Genomic DNA, 15,879 nt, shown 5'->3' with positions numbered 1-15,879 from the left:
CTGAGCAAAATTAAATGCAGAGCAAAAAGCAAAAGAGCTGCAGAAAGATGGATATCAAATTTCCCAGCATGAACTGGATATCCTGCCCGAGTTCAAACTTTTTAATCAAAGAATGCATTTATGCTTTACACACCAAGCAGTTGTAGAACCAGAGAAGCAGGTTGAGAAAATACTGACAGCAATTGGAAATGAGGGGTTATACAGAATCAATACACCTGGCTTATCTGAAGAGGACCATGAATATCTCACAAAGATATGGAAAGTGCAGAAGATCAGCTTCGGGTAAGAATAAATTTTAGAATTCATCACCTGGAATTGATGTCCTACAGGCAACAGCCACAGGAATCAATAGATCAATTTGTCAGTGGATGCCATAGTCAGGGCAACAAATGCGATTTTCCAAAAACTAAGCTGTCAAAGCGAATAATGGAGCTGGTGATTGTCTCAACGCCTATTGAAGAGTTTCAAAAAGACCCCATGGGGAAAAAGAAAAGTCACAGCATTGATGTGCTACTAGAAGATGGCAGGAAATACAAAGCTATTTTAGCTGCACAATAGCATCTGGAAACACTAGGTGCAACCGACAGTATCGGCCTGATAACTAGGTCGCAAGAAGCAAGTCAGCTGTGTGGCCTGTCCCACTCACCGTGAAGTTGACCCGCATTTCAAGACCTGTGCAAGGCGTATGGTGCAAAAGGACGCTGGGCCCGCCTATACAAGAAATCTGGCTCCAAGGACGCAGCCAGAAGTCACAATAGGACACAAACAAACAGACGATAGGGCAACAACAGCAAAGAGCGTGCCAGACACCTGCATAAATGCAAGCCGGTGCATGAAGTCCACAGCAAAATAGACCCGAGGCAAGACTCAGGGAGCAGTGATTCTCAGCCAGAAGGCGATCAGACCTTTCACATTGTGAATCTGACACATGGTGTTGATGAAGTCAAACAACTGGAAGCTTTTGCTACTGTCAATACCATGTGCCCAAAGAAAGTTGGCAAACACACACTCAGGGCTAAGATTGACACAGGAGCGAGTGCAAATATCCTACCAGTCTGAATCCTGAAGGATATATACCTGAGTTGTTGGAAATTAATGATACAATCGACAACTGCAAAGTTAACTGCATACAATGAGGTACCCATTTCTTGCAATGGCACACTAACAATATACTGCAGCTATGGTAAGTCAGCATGGAAACTACAAATATTTTACCTCGTCGACACGAGCGGACCAGCAGTGGCAGGACTACCAGTGTGTAAGGACCTTAACATTGAGACTATCCACGTGGTCATCAGGGTACCAATTACAGCAGAAGAGACCAAGAGTACCTGCATTGAGTCAGTCCATGATCTACAACAAATGTACCCGGACAGGTGCGACGCCACAGGAAATTTCAAAGGCGATGCCGTACTGCACCTTAGACAGGATGCAATTCCATCAATCGACCCTCCCAGAAAGTGCAGCGTGCACATTCAAGAAAAGCTTAAGCACGAGTTGGATGACATGGAACATAATGGCATCATCCGTCATGTGCATCATCACACATACTGGTGCAGTTCAATTACATGCGTACTGAAGAAGGATGGAGCAATCAGGGTATGTCTAGGGCATCAAAACCTCTCCCTGAAGAGATGCCCCCACAAGATTCCAACGCAAGAGGAATTGGATCCCAAGTTCACTGGAGCCAAATTCTTCTCCAAGTTGGATGCTGAACATGGATATTGGTCAGTACACCTAGCTAAGGAATTTCAGGAAATCACCACCTTCAGCACACCATCTGGAAGATATTGATTCCAGAGACTACCCTTTAGCTTATCTGTCAGTCAAGATCTGTTTCAGCAGCATGTGGACAGAATTAGAGAAAACGTGCCTGGATGTATATGCATTACCGATGATATTGCAGTAATGGGCGAAACCAAAGAAGAGTATGATCAAAATCTTCATTCACTGATGGCAGTAGCTCATTGCAAAGGGCTCGTTTTTAACAGCAAGAAGTGCCAGGTGAATGTGAGTCAGATCAATTTCTTTGGCTCCATCTATTCAGGTTGCAGAATCTGTCCTGACCCAGGCAATGTCAAAGATGTAAGGCATATGCCTACCCCACAAGACAAGGAAAACCTCCAGAGATGTCTTGGATTTTTCAACTTCTTGGCACCATATATTCCAAATTTTTCTGACAAAGCATCATCACTGAGAGAACTCTAACAGGAAAACATACCATGTGTACAGCAGGAGGACCATCAGTATATGTTTGAGTCTCTCAAACGAGCATTGTCAGCAGAAACCTGTACCCTGCAGTCCTACGATCCAAGGTAGATGACAATCCTGGAAGTCGACGCCTCACAAAAAGGGCTTGGAGCATGCATCCTGTAGAATGGCAAACCAATTGCATTCGGAATTCAAATGTTTATCCTCAACACAATCCAATTACTCAAATACAGAGTGTGAAACACTTGCTATGGTGTTTGGGATCACAAGGTTCCACACCTACCTATTTGGTAAGCAGTTCACTGTAGAAACTGACCACAAACCACTGGAGATGATCTGGCGCAAACCATTGACAAGTGCACCACCTTGACAGCATGGACATCAAGGTGGAAGATGTGCTCAAATTGATACATTGCATTTTGGTCAGCACAAATATGACCAACTGCAATCAGAAACACCAATGACCCACAACCAAAGGCACTATGAAGAGTCATCATAGAAGGTTGGTCTGACACGGTAGAAGAGATGCCAGGAACCAGGAACTCTCAGATGCTTTTGGTCTTATAGAGATGAACTCGATATCCTGAGAGGCATCACCTTCAAAGGAAAACATGTGATTGTGCCCAAAGCTCTCTGACAGGACATCGTGTCACAACTTCACCAACGCCATATGGGTATAGAGCGAATAAGACGATTGACACGAGACACTGTTTATTGGCCAGGGATCAATGGTGACATTGAAAAGTTAGTGAGGATTTGCGAGGCATGCCAGAGCCACCAGCCACAACAACGTAAAGAACCTCTATGTCCTCACGAGATTCCATCAGTCCCTTCATCCAAAGATCGCCACTTATCTATTTGCTGTCAATGGAGACAACTTTATCTTAGTCATAATTATTTCTCCAAATTTCCAATTGTCAGACAGGGAAAAGACACCTCAAGCGCAGTTATTGTAGACATATTGGGCTGGATTTTACAAAGCCCACGATGTGGGGCTCCATTTCCGGGGGGGAGGGGGAAGGAACCGGAATATGGCGGCTCGCCATGGAGGCCGACACCGGGAGGGCCTGGGCTGATCCTCCCGGCGGCGGAAAGGCTCCGAGGACATGGGCGACGGGACCTGAATTTCAATATTTAAATCAATAAAATGAATACATTTAAATAAACATGCCTTCCAGCTTCCGGGCCTGCCATGATCCTCAGGGCGGCAGCCATCAGTTCCAGGCCTTCAATTCCCCAGCTGGCATGACACTAGTGGGAAGGGGGGAGGAGGTAAAATCTCAGTGGCGGGGGGGTGGGGGTGGGGGTGGTGACAGGGTCAACTAAATGTAATGGGTGGAGGGGATGGTGGGTAGGGGTGAACTTTAAACTTTGTGCAGTCTTGGGGGGCGGGGGGGGGAAGATCTGATTTAAAAGGTAAGTTTTTTTTGGGAGGGAAGGGCAAAGAGTTAACGTAATTGTTATCGGGGCATGGAAAAGGGGCATTAGAAATTTATGTGAAAACGTTAACTCTGCCGGCAGGGCTGGCTGCCCTTTAAAAATGACACCAGTCAGCTGGTGCCATTGCCGGGTATGGACAGCCCACCCCTCCCAGCCGTGCGGGAGATTGCGGTGGCTCATTGGCGTGCTCGCCGCCGAGATTGGTAGCGGGCTCTTAAAATCCAGCCCATTGAGTGCCATATTCAGTCTATTCGGTTCACCTGAAGAAATTATTTTGGACAATGGGCCACAGTATACAGGCAGACCTTTTAGGGATATGTATGCCAAATGGGGTGTAAACCATGTAATATCCTCACCACATTACCCTATATCTAATGGCTGCCAAGCGAATGGTTCACACTGTTAAATCATTTATCCAGAACTGTAGGGCAACAAAACAAGATTTTCATGTTGCCATGCTACACCTCAGACCTACACTATGAATATGGGCTTACGGTCACCAACAGAGATTGTGTTTGGCAGACAAGTGCGAATGACTCTACCAAACCAACATCTGTCCAAATTCTCTGAGATGCTGGAGATACTGCTCAAAAAACAAGAGAGAATGAAGATGATTGACATGCAGGTGGAATCACCTCAACTACATGTTAGACAAATGGTCATACACCCCACAATGAGAATATGGTTACCCGCAGAGGTATCCAAAGTATGCAGTGAGCCTCGGTCCTACGAGATTATAAAATTTAGCAGACCAGTTCTGTGCAGGACCCAAAGCCAATGAAGAGAAGTGTGCAATACTCCAATTGTGCACAGCGGACTTGAAAGAGCACATTCTGACGATGAGGGTTTGATGGAACAACAGGACGACAACCAACACATTGACAACATGTCTGCAAACCAAAAACAGCCAAGGCTGAAATCCACATCCTGAGTTGTCAAACCACCAAAATGATATATGGACTCTTAAGCTTCTGCAGATGTAAATCTCATAATCTCTATCCCTGTGTAAATAATTTTGACGCTATCCAATTTTATATGTTTTTACTTACAGCATGTGAGATTTATCTTTGGAAAGAAAGGGGATGTTGTATGATCCCTTTAAGAGTGATATCCTTTTAAGAACTCAGTATGCTAATGCCAGGATATAGTCATGTGACTAGAAGCCATAGTCACTCTGCACTTTAACACCCTTGACCAAGGTTCTGTATATAGTTTGCTCAGTCTTGTATATAATAGTTAGCTGTGAATAAACCTGTTTGAGATCTTCAAGGAATTGGAATCCATGTAACTCATTGTGTTACTTAAGACAACACAAAGAACACATGACAAATGCAATAGTCAGCCAGCTGAAGCTACTTCTCTGCCATTTTTATTTATAGAGGCCATTATTCCTGATGCTTTTGCTGGAGTGGAATTATCAATCATTTTGATTAAAATTGTGTCTGGGCTCATTTGAAATGCACTCAATGACGTTCAACTATTTCCAAATGTCACCTGCAGATAATATCAGAGCCTTCAAAGCACCTTGAACCGTACAAAACATTCAATTAAACAAAACAAGTCTGTCACCAGGATCCACCTATCATGAAAAGGAACACTGCACTTGTCAACTGTTCCTTTCAACACTGAGAAAAAACAGCTGTTACTTGGTTGTGATCAGAATGGTGAGAGTGTGCATGTCACCTTTTCAATGAATTGCATTTTCCCAAGTAACATTATTAAACCTAAGTAGATCCTGACCCCAATTCCCTTCCTAGTAGCAAGCTTCACTGGTAAAAAAAAATAATAGCGGCATGCTGATTACATTATTCAGTGACTGAGCACTGAATCAAAAGAATATAAGATATCGGTCCAGTTACATTGCTCTAGCAGAATTTCCCTCCTTGTCTCATACAACAGTGCAGTTTAAAAATATCTCTAGCCGAAGCAGGAATGAGGGAAGACAGCCATGCTTGGTATTTAGGTCCTGACACAGTTGGGCTCCCAGATGCAGGTTTGGCTGATGAAATATAACTGCTCGCTCTGATTTTTTTTCATGTATCCAGAATGAAACAAGCTTGCACCGTATTGATGCAATTCTCAGCAGCGAAAAAATCTGCATGTCAAAACTGCTCATAACTTCGCATTAGTTAAGCAGCCTTGCTCAAAGATTCCATTGCGGTAGCTAATATGGGATGTGGAAATTGCCAGTAGTGTAGTCGTTACGAGTTCAAGCACAGTGTTGGAGACCTCTACAGAATGACTGATATTGCCTTTAATACAAATTACAACTGACCGAAACTACAAATGCTTGATGCTGACACTGGTTATTTTGTTGATGTTTTGTTCTGTAGCACAAACATTCCTCACCATGATGAACAAAAAAATATGGTGAGAAAATGATATCTGAATATTGTAACTGAAACAGCAGGGTGCAGATCTGCAGTATATCTCTGATTTGAGCTCAGACACATCAACAAATACATGTTTGTGCTGTATTGTACTGAAGTAATGTTCTTCACAAATACATCTGATTAAAAATGCACATGATGCTGCCTCTAATAATCTTGTACTAGCACTATGACCAGATTGTGACTGTAAGCATGTCTGCCTCTCTGTGGGATCCTTGAAACGATTTTCTACTTGCAACTGACTACGTTTGCATCTCTGTAGCTGCACAAAGTCATCACAGCACTGCTTGTAATGATTCTGGTCAGCCAATACCAAACTGTATTATAGCAGATATTCAATTTTAACAAGGATGAAACTGCATTCAGTACAGATTGAAATAAGTGGTGAAACATAGCTCAGATATTAAGTTTTGGTCCCATAGGAGACCCTGTGCACATCACAGATAATAGGTCAGGCAAAACAATGTAGGATGTTGGAGCAAGCAGTGGCTCAGATATAATGGAGAGGTATAATTACAGTGCCTCCCAGTGGTGTTCATTGTGTTGTGGACAGGAGTTATGGGGTGGGTGATATTTGATTTTGGCTAGAGCGTGAAATGGGCAATCGCAAATTGGCAGCCCATTTTATACTTTGCATGATTTTCTTTTCAAATGAAGCCAATGGCCTGTTACAAGTTAGCGTTGAAGTTGGATTTCACCCATCGGACATAGACTTATGTATATAATTGTCCACATGCTTTTAAATTTGAAAACATAGTGGAGCAACATGTCATCCCAAAAGCGTTATTTTAATAAAGGATTGGAGAAGGAGGAATAAAACACGTAAAGATTAGAGATGCCATTACCCACAAGCAAGTACATTTTATTGTTTTTTAAAATTCTCCTAAACTGGAAATTCTCTACCCCAGAGAGTAGTGGAAGCTGGGTCATTGAATATATTCAAGGCTGAGTTAGACAGGCTTTTGATCTGCAGAGAAGTCAAGGGTTATTAAGGGCAGGCAGGAAAGTGGAGTTGAGGCCGCGATCAGATCAGCCATGATCTTATTGAATGGCAGAGCAGGCTCAAGAGGCCAAATGGCCTACTCCTGCTCCTATTTCTTATTTTCTGCTTATGTTACATTGAATTGACCTCATCTAATTGCTGAATGTGCATTGCCTAATCTCAACTATGTATATTATCCATAAATTTATTCCAATACACTTTTTAAGGTGGGAATGCAACATGGTATATTGTAAAAATATTATTCTCCAATGCTATGACTCTAAAATTGCTCTGCTTAATTTGGAAGCATGTGTACATACAATTTCCTATGGTAAAGCTTCAACTAAATCTACACAAACCTGAAGAACAAAATGATAATAAATTAAATTGGGTTTAACTTACAGTATTTACAATATTTTTTGCTAATAAAAATATTCCTGCTATAATCTTGACGTCCTAATACACTGATGTGGCTATTGGTAGATAAGTAAGGTCCAGGTTCCATCTGTGCTCTTTATTGAGTTAATGTGATCTCAGCCGAGGCAGTTGATAGTGCTGCTACATTTGTCTCAGTGTCCCAGGGACAAGGAAGGGATGGCAGCGAGAATCACTGCACCTATTTGCTATCCATAGGTGTTTGTTGGAAATTATTTTCCTGCAAATAGTAAAGACAGGACCTGCTGTAATGGCCTTAATGGTCCAAAAGTCTGCCTGCGCTAACTGCTTGAGCACGCACACCAGCTTATGTGAAGTTTTGGCAGGCTCTGAGTGCCCACAAAACTTTAGCCAGCCTACATTATTTTCAATAAAGGTTGAAACTTAACATGTACAAATTAAATGTGAAGCACGCACTTTTGCAAGCTAAAAAATATGAAGTTTTTAATCAAAGAATCCCACAATATAATTATAAATGTACAATTTTTTTACATCGGTTTACTGTTCAAATCCCTTGCCTGTGATACACAGGGTTAATGAAACATTGTAAAGGTTACTAAGGAATCAGTGCTCTCCATTAACAGTTGTTAATAATTGTGATTAACAGATAGCAATCAGAAGAGAGTCGACACTGTTGATGCTTACTCATTAAGAATGCGCACTAGAATGGGTAAGGACCACGCACCAGCATGAGGGGAGAACGGAAAGGAAGAAAGGTTAAAAATAAATAAATTAATGTCCTTGTTTTGTAACGTCCCAAATCATGTCCAGTCAATGTCCCATGCACAGATTCAAAATGACTATTTAAACAGCACATCAACTAACTCAGTGTATGCACGAGTACCAGATGGTTGTAAATCCAGTGAAGATTTAATCATTGGCTGCTGCAATTTGCTCAAGATTAACATTTACAGAAAGTGAATGAACAATGATCTCAAATGAGACAGAGCATGCTGTCCATCTCTCTCCAACATACCCTCAGGCTGGAATTACACATCTCATTTAAAATATTTATTTGAAAACAAAACAAAATTGGAGTTTAACAATTGGGATTTCATGCAGTGATAGTAAAATCCAAGGCTGAAGACCATGAAACTGAGGAGCACAGCAAATCCAAGGTACTCCCCAAAAAACTGGCCCTCAGGTTCTAATGCCAAGACAAAAGAACAGAGTCAACACTGAATACTCTGGGACTTGGTACACAGGCACCAATTTCTGTGATCCAAATTAAACATGCACCAGTGTGAAAGTGCCCTTTGAAGCAACCCTGTAATCAAAAGGGAACATAAAACATCAGGCCACTATAGACCACTGCCATGCCTTCTGATTAAAATTAAAAAAAATTTTCCTAAGGCTTAGGCTTTCTTGTTCTGGGACGTTTAAAAGGTAATTTAAATTTATTTATGGTTCTCCACGAGCATTATAAAAGTCTGATCTCACTCTCAGTTGTATATTTTTCTGGTTATCTTGTCCTGTCAGTTCAAGGTAGAGGGTCACATGGCTATCCTCATGCCTCAGTTAGCAACTATTTTGTTCAGGTTACAGAATTACTTTAAAAAAAAGTAGCTCTCTGTTATCCCAGATCCCTGGGACTGTGGAAGTCACTCCATTTATTTTATGGGATGAAAAGTGACTATTAGCAACTTTATTTACTGCCTGATGGTTTGGAAAGTTATTTGCAGGCCAGTGATTGGATGTCCAACTGCCACTCACCCAGTGCTGAAGTTGAACATTGTACCTCAAACTATTGTGTCATCCAGTAACATGTACCCACAGGTCAAAACAAAATCAATTTGACCTATTGCCTAAAGGATGTGTGAAGGAGAAAGTAAACCTTATCCAGCAATGCCATTTCATGACAATATAACTAAAGCTATTTGTCTTAATTTATCACACTTATCTTCAATTAAACAAAGGAAACAAAACACAAGAAATCAAAATCCTGTCAGTTTAGAAAGGAATGGGCAGCAAAGGCATGGCTAATTGTGTTATTGTTCCTTTGTTTAGCAATGAATTAAATTCCCAAGTGTAAACAGAAAGAATGTAAAATTAATAATCTGTGGTCCATTAACCATGATTAATAATATCATTTACATAAAATCATTGTTGTAAGAAACACACAACCCGATTGTCTTGTCTGTTTCTGCATGAGCCAAACAAGTTGGCTAGAAACAGACCAGTAGATATATAAAGAGGTAAGCATGTTTTTTAAAAATAATTAATTGAGAATAGAGGTTCATGTGGTCCCAGCTGCAGTTGTTACATGCTGCATTAATTGATGCCTATCTTATGAGAATTGTGCGATACTCAGCAAACAATGTGACCAACATACTGAGCTAAAATAGAATATCATGCTGCATTCTCCTTCAAATATGGTCGAATAATGCACTTATACTTGAAACTGAGGGAGGAATTTCATCAGTTTTGAATTACTGAATGACTGAATGGTGAGACAAAGGGATTTGAGGAAGGGCAAGAGGTCAGTTAGAGGAACGCAGAGTTTTTGGTGAGTTGTAGAGCTGGAGGAAATTACAGAGATAGAGAAGGGTGAGACCATCGAGGGATCTGAACACAAGGATCCACATCACTTTAATAGGTCAGTGAGCTAAATGAACTAGATTTGGAGTGGGTTGGGATATAGGCAGCAATGTTTTGGATGAGTTTATATTTTTGGAGTGTGGAAAATAGCAGGTTGACCAGCAGAGTATTGGAATAATTGAGTCTGGAGGTAACAAAAATATGGAAGAGGGTTTCAGCAGCAGATGAGCTGAGACGGAAGTGGAGACGGATGATATTATCGAGGTGGAACTAGGTCGTCATTGAGATGGTGAGGAGATGGGGTTGATAGCTCAATTTAGGGTCGAAGAGCACAGCGAGGTTGCAAACAACCTACTTGAGAGCGTGGTCAGGGAAGGGGATGGAATCAGTGAAGATGGAATGGAGTTTTTCGCGGAGGCCGAAGACAATCATTTTTTCTTTCCAATTGTTGAATTGGAGAAAATTGTGACCCCAGATTGACAATGCAGAGGCAGTGGGAAGGTCAAGAGATGATGATAGAGGTGAGCTAAAGCATACATTATATTATAACTTTGGATGATGTTGCTAAGGGGCAGCAAGTATATCAGATGTAGGCGGAGGCCAAGAATAAATCCTTGGGGCATTCCAGGCGTACCTTTGTAAGGTGAGCTAAGAACCCATTGCAAGAGATTCTCTGACTATGACTGGATATTTAGCAGTGCATCTATTGCATGTGTGTAGCTTCACACATCCAAATCTGGTACTCTGTGGGTGACATACATCAAAAGTATTACACTCAAAAGTGTTAGGACATCTGTAGGACAATAATAATCATGATTCGTAACTGATAGTTCTTATTTGGGCCAACTACCGAAGTAAATAAACAAATTAATGCAGCAGAAAGTAGTAATAATAAACAAGTAACCATCATGTTACTTTCCAGCATTTATTTATAGAATTACATATTACAAGCATGCGCCTCCCAACACAACAACTAGTTTCAGTCTGTGTGTACTTTTTAGAACACAAGTGAATCCCGTGTTTCATGCCCATTATCTGTATACAATTAAAATAATTAATATGCAATTAATACAGAAGAAAGCCAAACAATCAAAGACTTCTTTCTTTTTGAACTTTCTACTCACAATCAAACATGTGCCATAAAACTGACAGATTAAGTCACTTAAATACATTTTTCTGAAATATTTCAGTGGCCATATAGGGCTAGATTTTACCTTAGGCGGACGGGAATTTGCCACCAAAAATCGGTGGCAAACCTACTTCTGCCTTGTCTTGGGATCCATCCCGCATTTTACGGGTCCCCGGGCTTTAATTGTCCTGAGGCAGGACTTCCACCGCCTGAGGGAGGAGGTCCCGCTTCAGTGAGCTGCCGGCCAATCAGCGGGCGGCAGCTCTTAGTCCCAGCAGCGCCACCGGGAGTGGTGGCCACTGCTGAGACTGCAGCCCAGCTGACCACATGGAGTCAGGAGTGAAGGTAAGTTGGGAATGCCTCACCAGGGGGATCGGTCATGCCCTGGTGAAGCTAGGGTGGTCATTTGAGGGGGCGGGGGCGTCTTGGGTCCCAGGGATGGGTTGGGAGATAGGGGCAACCCTCAATCGGGCATCCTATGCCCGACTGCCATGGCCCCCTCCGGCGCGCAGAAAGGCCGGCACCTATCGCTGGGCAGCCTTTCAAGTCCCAGCATGCTCGCTTGCCATGGGTAAAATACCCGTGGAGGAAGGTGAGGACCCTTCAGTGGCCGTTAAGTGGCCACTTAGGGCCTTGATTGGCCTCGGGCAGGCTGCTCCCCCCACCCCACCCCCACCATCCAACCGCTGTAAAGTTGGCTGGAGGCGGAAGCAGTGGGGGGAAGGCCTCCCTGAGCCTCCCGCTGAATTTTACGCCACCCCCATCCACCTCCACGCCACCATCCAACCTGCTGGGGTGGCGTAAAATTCAGCTCATTGTTTCCTAAGCCAGTGGACTGTTTAATAAAATCTAAAGAGAGCAACCTCTTAATCAAAAAGCATGTAAAAACTAAAATAATTCATAAAGAACATTTTGACAGGCCCATAAAATTGCTGAAATCCTGATGGAACTTTCTCCAATTTAAGTTTGATTACAGAAGCCTACACTCTATCAGATGTCGGTGCTATCAGTTCTACCCCAATCTCAGAGCTTCCACACTTTCTTAAATTCACACAAATAATTATTTCCTCTACCTCACTCACAAGCTAAGTCAATGCCTCATTGGATTTCTGTTATGCTCAGCCTACCAAAGGTGACAGAAGTCCAATACTGTTCGATCCCTTCCAAATTCGTATTTCAAACCTGCCGTTGCTGAGCCTAAACCGAACCCACGTCCTAATCCTCCATTTAATTGTTCAAAGTTGAGCCCATTTCCTGCTGCTGGATCTCAAGAAGTTGCGCAACAACTCTCTTCCCAATTTTCTGAAGCCAGGGCTGCTTGATCGACAAGGGAGATATAGAATAGGATGAAACAAGGAAAAGGGGGTGTATGGTTAATGTCAGGTTAATTCTTCAACTAAGAACCAGGTCAAATACAATAAGTTGAGAGGGGAAGTGAAGAGGAAATTAAGACTGGCAAAGAGAGAATATGAGAATAGAATGGTAGTGAACATTAAAGGTAACCAAAAAAATCTTCTACTGGCTTGTAAATAGTAAGTGGGTTGTAAGATGTGGAATGGGGACAATTAGGGACAAAGTAATATATGCTTAGAGGTGCAGGGCAAGGTTAGAATAATTAATGAGTATTTTCTATCAGTGTTTAGTAAAGAAGAGGATACTGACAAAATAATCAGAAGCAGAGATGGTAGACGTAATGGATGTGGTGAAAATTGGTAGGAAGGAATGGTAGGGTGAAAAGGCTGAGAGTGGATAAGTCACTATGTCCGGATGGCTTGCATCTCAGGTTGTGAAGGGAAGTGGGGATGGAGATAGTGGAAGGGCTTGCCATAAACCTCCAATCTTCCATTGATTTGGGGGAGATGTGAGAGGATTGCAAAGTGTCAAAAGTGACACCCTTGTTCAAGGAAGGGTGTCAGGACATTCCTAGTAATGATAGGCCAGTGGTGGGTAAGGTTTTAGAAACAATAATCAAGGAAAATATTAACAGGCACTTGGAGAGATTTCAGTCAATTAAGGAGAGACAGCACGGACTTGTAAATGGCAAATGGTATTTGACTAATCTAATTTTAATGTTTTGATGAAGTAACAGACGAGGTTGGTGGAGGGAATGCAGTGGATATTGCCTGCATGGATTTTAAGAAAGCGTTTCATAGAGCACCACATAAAAGGCTGGTTACCAAAACTGAGGCTCTTGGAATAGGAGGGTCAGTGTCAACTTGGATAAAAAAATTGGCTTTAGGACAGAAAACAGCAAGTCGTGGTAAGTGGTGGTTTTTCAGACTAGAGGATGGTAGACAGTGGTATTCTCCAAGGTTCAGTAACAGGTTAGGACCACTGCTTTTTTTGATACTTATGAATGACTTGGATATTGGAATACGGAGTAAAATCTCAAAATTTACCATGAGGATAATAAGCTTGGCGGTATGGCAGACAGTGTGGATGATACCAAACAGCAGTAACAGGATATATTTAGGCTAGCAGTATGGGCAAACAAATGTCAGATGGAATTTAATACAGAGAAATGTGAGGTGATGCATTTTGGCAGAAGAATTAATGGCACAGTTGTACAGTGTTCATGTGCCTAGGTCTTTGAAGGTAGCAGGGCATATTGACAGAGTAGTTAGCAAAGTATATGGTATCTTAATCTTCATAAGTAAAGGTATTGAGTACTAAAGCAGGGAAGTTCTGCTGAACCTTTATGAAGCATCGCGATCCACTCCCCTCTGAGGTGCCAGGATGTGCAGTGCACAGCAGGTTACCATGATACGCAAGACCCTTGCTGGGGCATACTGAAGGGCTTCACTAGATCAATTTAAGGCACCTGAATCACATCTTCAGAAGCCCCTTCGCCTCCTCGATGGTCGCTCAGGTTGCCTGTGGAAAGTGCTGTACCTCTCCTCTGCATCCATGCATGGGTTGCTCACAGGCGTTTCTAGCCATGTCCTCATTGGGTAGCCTTTATCTCCAAGTGAGGGAAGATGTGCGGGGGGCTGGAAATGATGAGTGACCTAGGACTGCTGAAGTATGTATGCATTGTTGCTGCTTCTGTACAGATTTGAAGGATGTGTCTGTGGTGGTCACAGGCCAGTTGTACGATGAGCGATTGGAAGTCCTTCCTCTTGATGAAAGCTGCTGATTGGTCTGTGGAAGCCTTTGTGGCCATATGCATGTAGACAATAACACCCTGCACCTGGGGGAATTCAACAATGGCCCCAAACCCAATGGATCTCTCAGCTTGACTGTCTGGATTGGTGTGGAAATGCACATATTCACTGGCCCTCTTGAACAGAGCATCGGTCATCACCTTGATGCATCGATCAGCCAAAGACAGGGAATCCCACACAGGGGAGGTGGTGGCATACTGGTCATATCACTGGACTGGTAACCCAGAGGCCCATGCTAATGCTCTGGAGACATGGGTTTGAATCCAACTATGGTAGATCGTGAAATTTGAATTCAATTAATCAGTCTGGAATTAAAAAGTCTTGTCTAATGGTGACCATTGTAAAAACCCATCTGGTTCACTAATGTCCTTTAGAGAAGGAAATCTGCTGTCTTTACCTGGTCTGACTCCAGACCCACAGCAATGTGGTCGACTCTTAAATGCCCTTTGAAATGGCCGAGCAAGCCACCAAGTTGTATCAAACCGCTAAGAAGTCTATGAAAAGGAATGAAAAAAATGAATGGACCACCCGGCATCGGCCTAGGCACTGGAAACGACAAAAACCAACACTGCAAGACTAACCTCTGAGGGCTTGTGCCAAAATTGGGAAAGCTGTCCCACAGACTAGTCAAGCAACAGCCTGACATAGTCATACTCATGGAATCATACCTTACAAAGTCCTAGACACCACCATCCCTGGGTATGTCCTGTCCCACCGGCAGGACAGACCCACCAGAGGTGGTGGCACAGTGGTATACTGTCGGGAGGGAGTTGCCCTTGTAGTTCTCAACATTGACTCCAGACCCCATGAAGTCTCATGGCATCAGACCAAACATGGGCAAGGAAACCACCTGCTGATTACCACCAACCGTCCTCCCTTGGCTGATGAATCAGTGCTTCTCCATGTTGAAGACCACATGGAAGAAACACTGAGGGTAGCAAGGGCACAGAATGTACCCTGGGTGGGGGACTGCAATGTCCATCACCAAGAGTCGCTTGGTAGCACCACTACTGACCGAGCCGGCAGAGTCCGAAACAACATAGCTGCCAGACTGGGTTTGTGGCAGGCAGTGAGGGAACCAACAATTAGGAATAACATACTTGACCTCGTCCTCACCAATCTACCTGTCCTAGTTGCATCTGTCCATGAGAGTATTGGTAGGAGCGACCACTGCACAGTCTCCGTGGAGACAAAGTCCCGTCTTCACATTGAGGATACCTTCTATCGTGTTGTGTGACACTACCACCGTGCCAAATAGGATAGATTTCAAATAGATCTAGCATCTTAAATCTGGGCATCCATGAGGCGCTGCGGGCCATCAGCATTCAATCAGAATTGTATTTCACCACAATCTGTAACCTCATGGCCTGTCATATCCCCCATTCTACCATTGCCATCAAGTCGGGGGACCAACCCTGGTTCAATGAAGAGTGCAGGAGGGCAGGCCAGGAGCAGCACCAAGCATAGCTAAAAATGAGGTGTCAACACAGGAAGACTTGCACACCAAGCAGGGGAAGCACAATGCAATAGACAGGACAAAGCAGTCCCACAATCAATGGATCAGCTCAAAGCTCTGCAGTCCTGCCAAAT

The 15,879-nt window shown here is 43.0% G+C and overlaps 1 protein-coding gene across 1 annotated transcript in view; it reads right to left on the bottom strand.

The window, feature by feature from the left end:
* astn1 (astrotactin 1) overlaps positions 1–15,879 on the bottom strand; it is a 2,863,484-nt gene that overhangs the window by 1,407,663 nt on the left and 1,439,942 nt on the right. The window lies entirely within an intron of this gene.

This window comes from Heterodontus francisci, chromosome 8, assembly GCF_036365525.1.
Source record: "Heterodontus francisci isolate sHetFra1 chromosome 8, sHetFra1.hap1, whole genome shotgun sequence".
NCBI classification, from domain to species: domain Eukaryota; kingdom Metazoa; phylum Chordata; class Chondrichthyes; order Heterodontiformes; family Heterodontidae; genus Heterodontus; species Heterodontus francisci.
The sequence above is the reverse complement of the archived record's forward strand: the minus strand, read 5'-3'. Positions and strand labels throughout refer to the sequence as shown.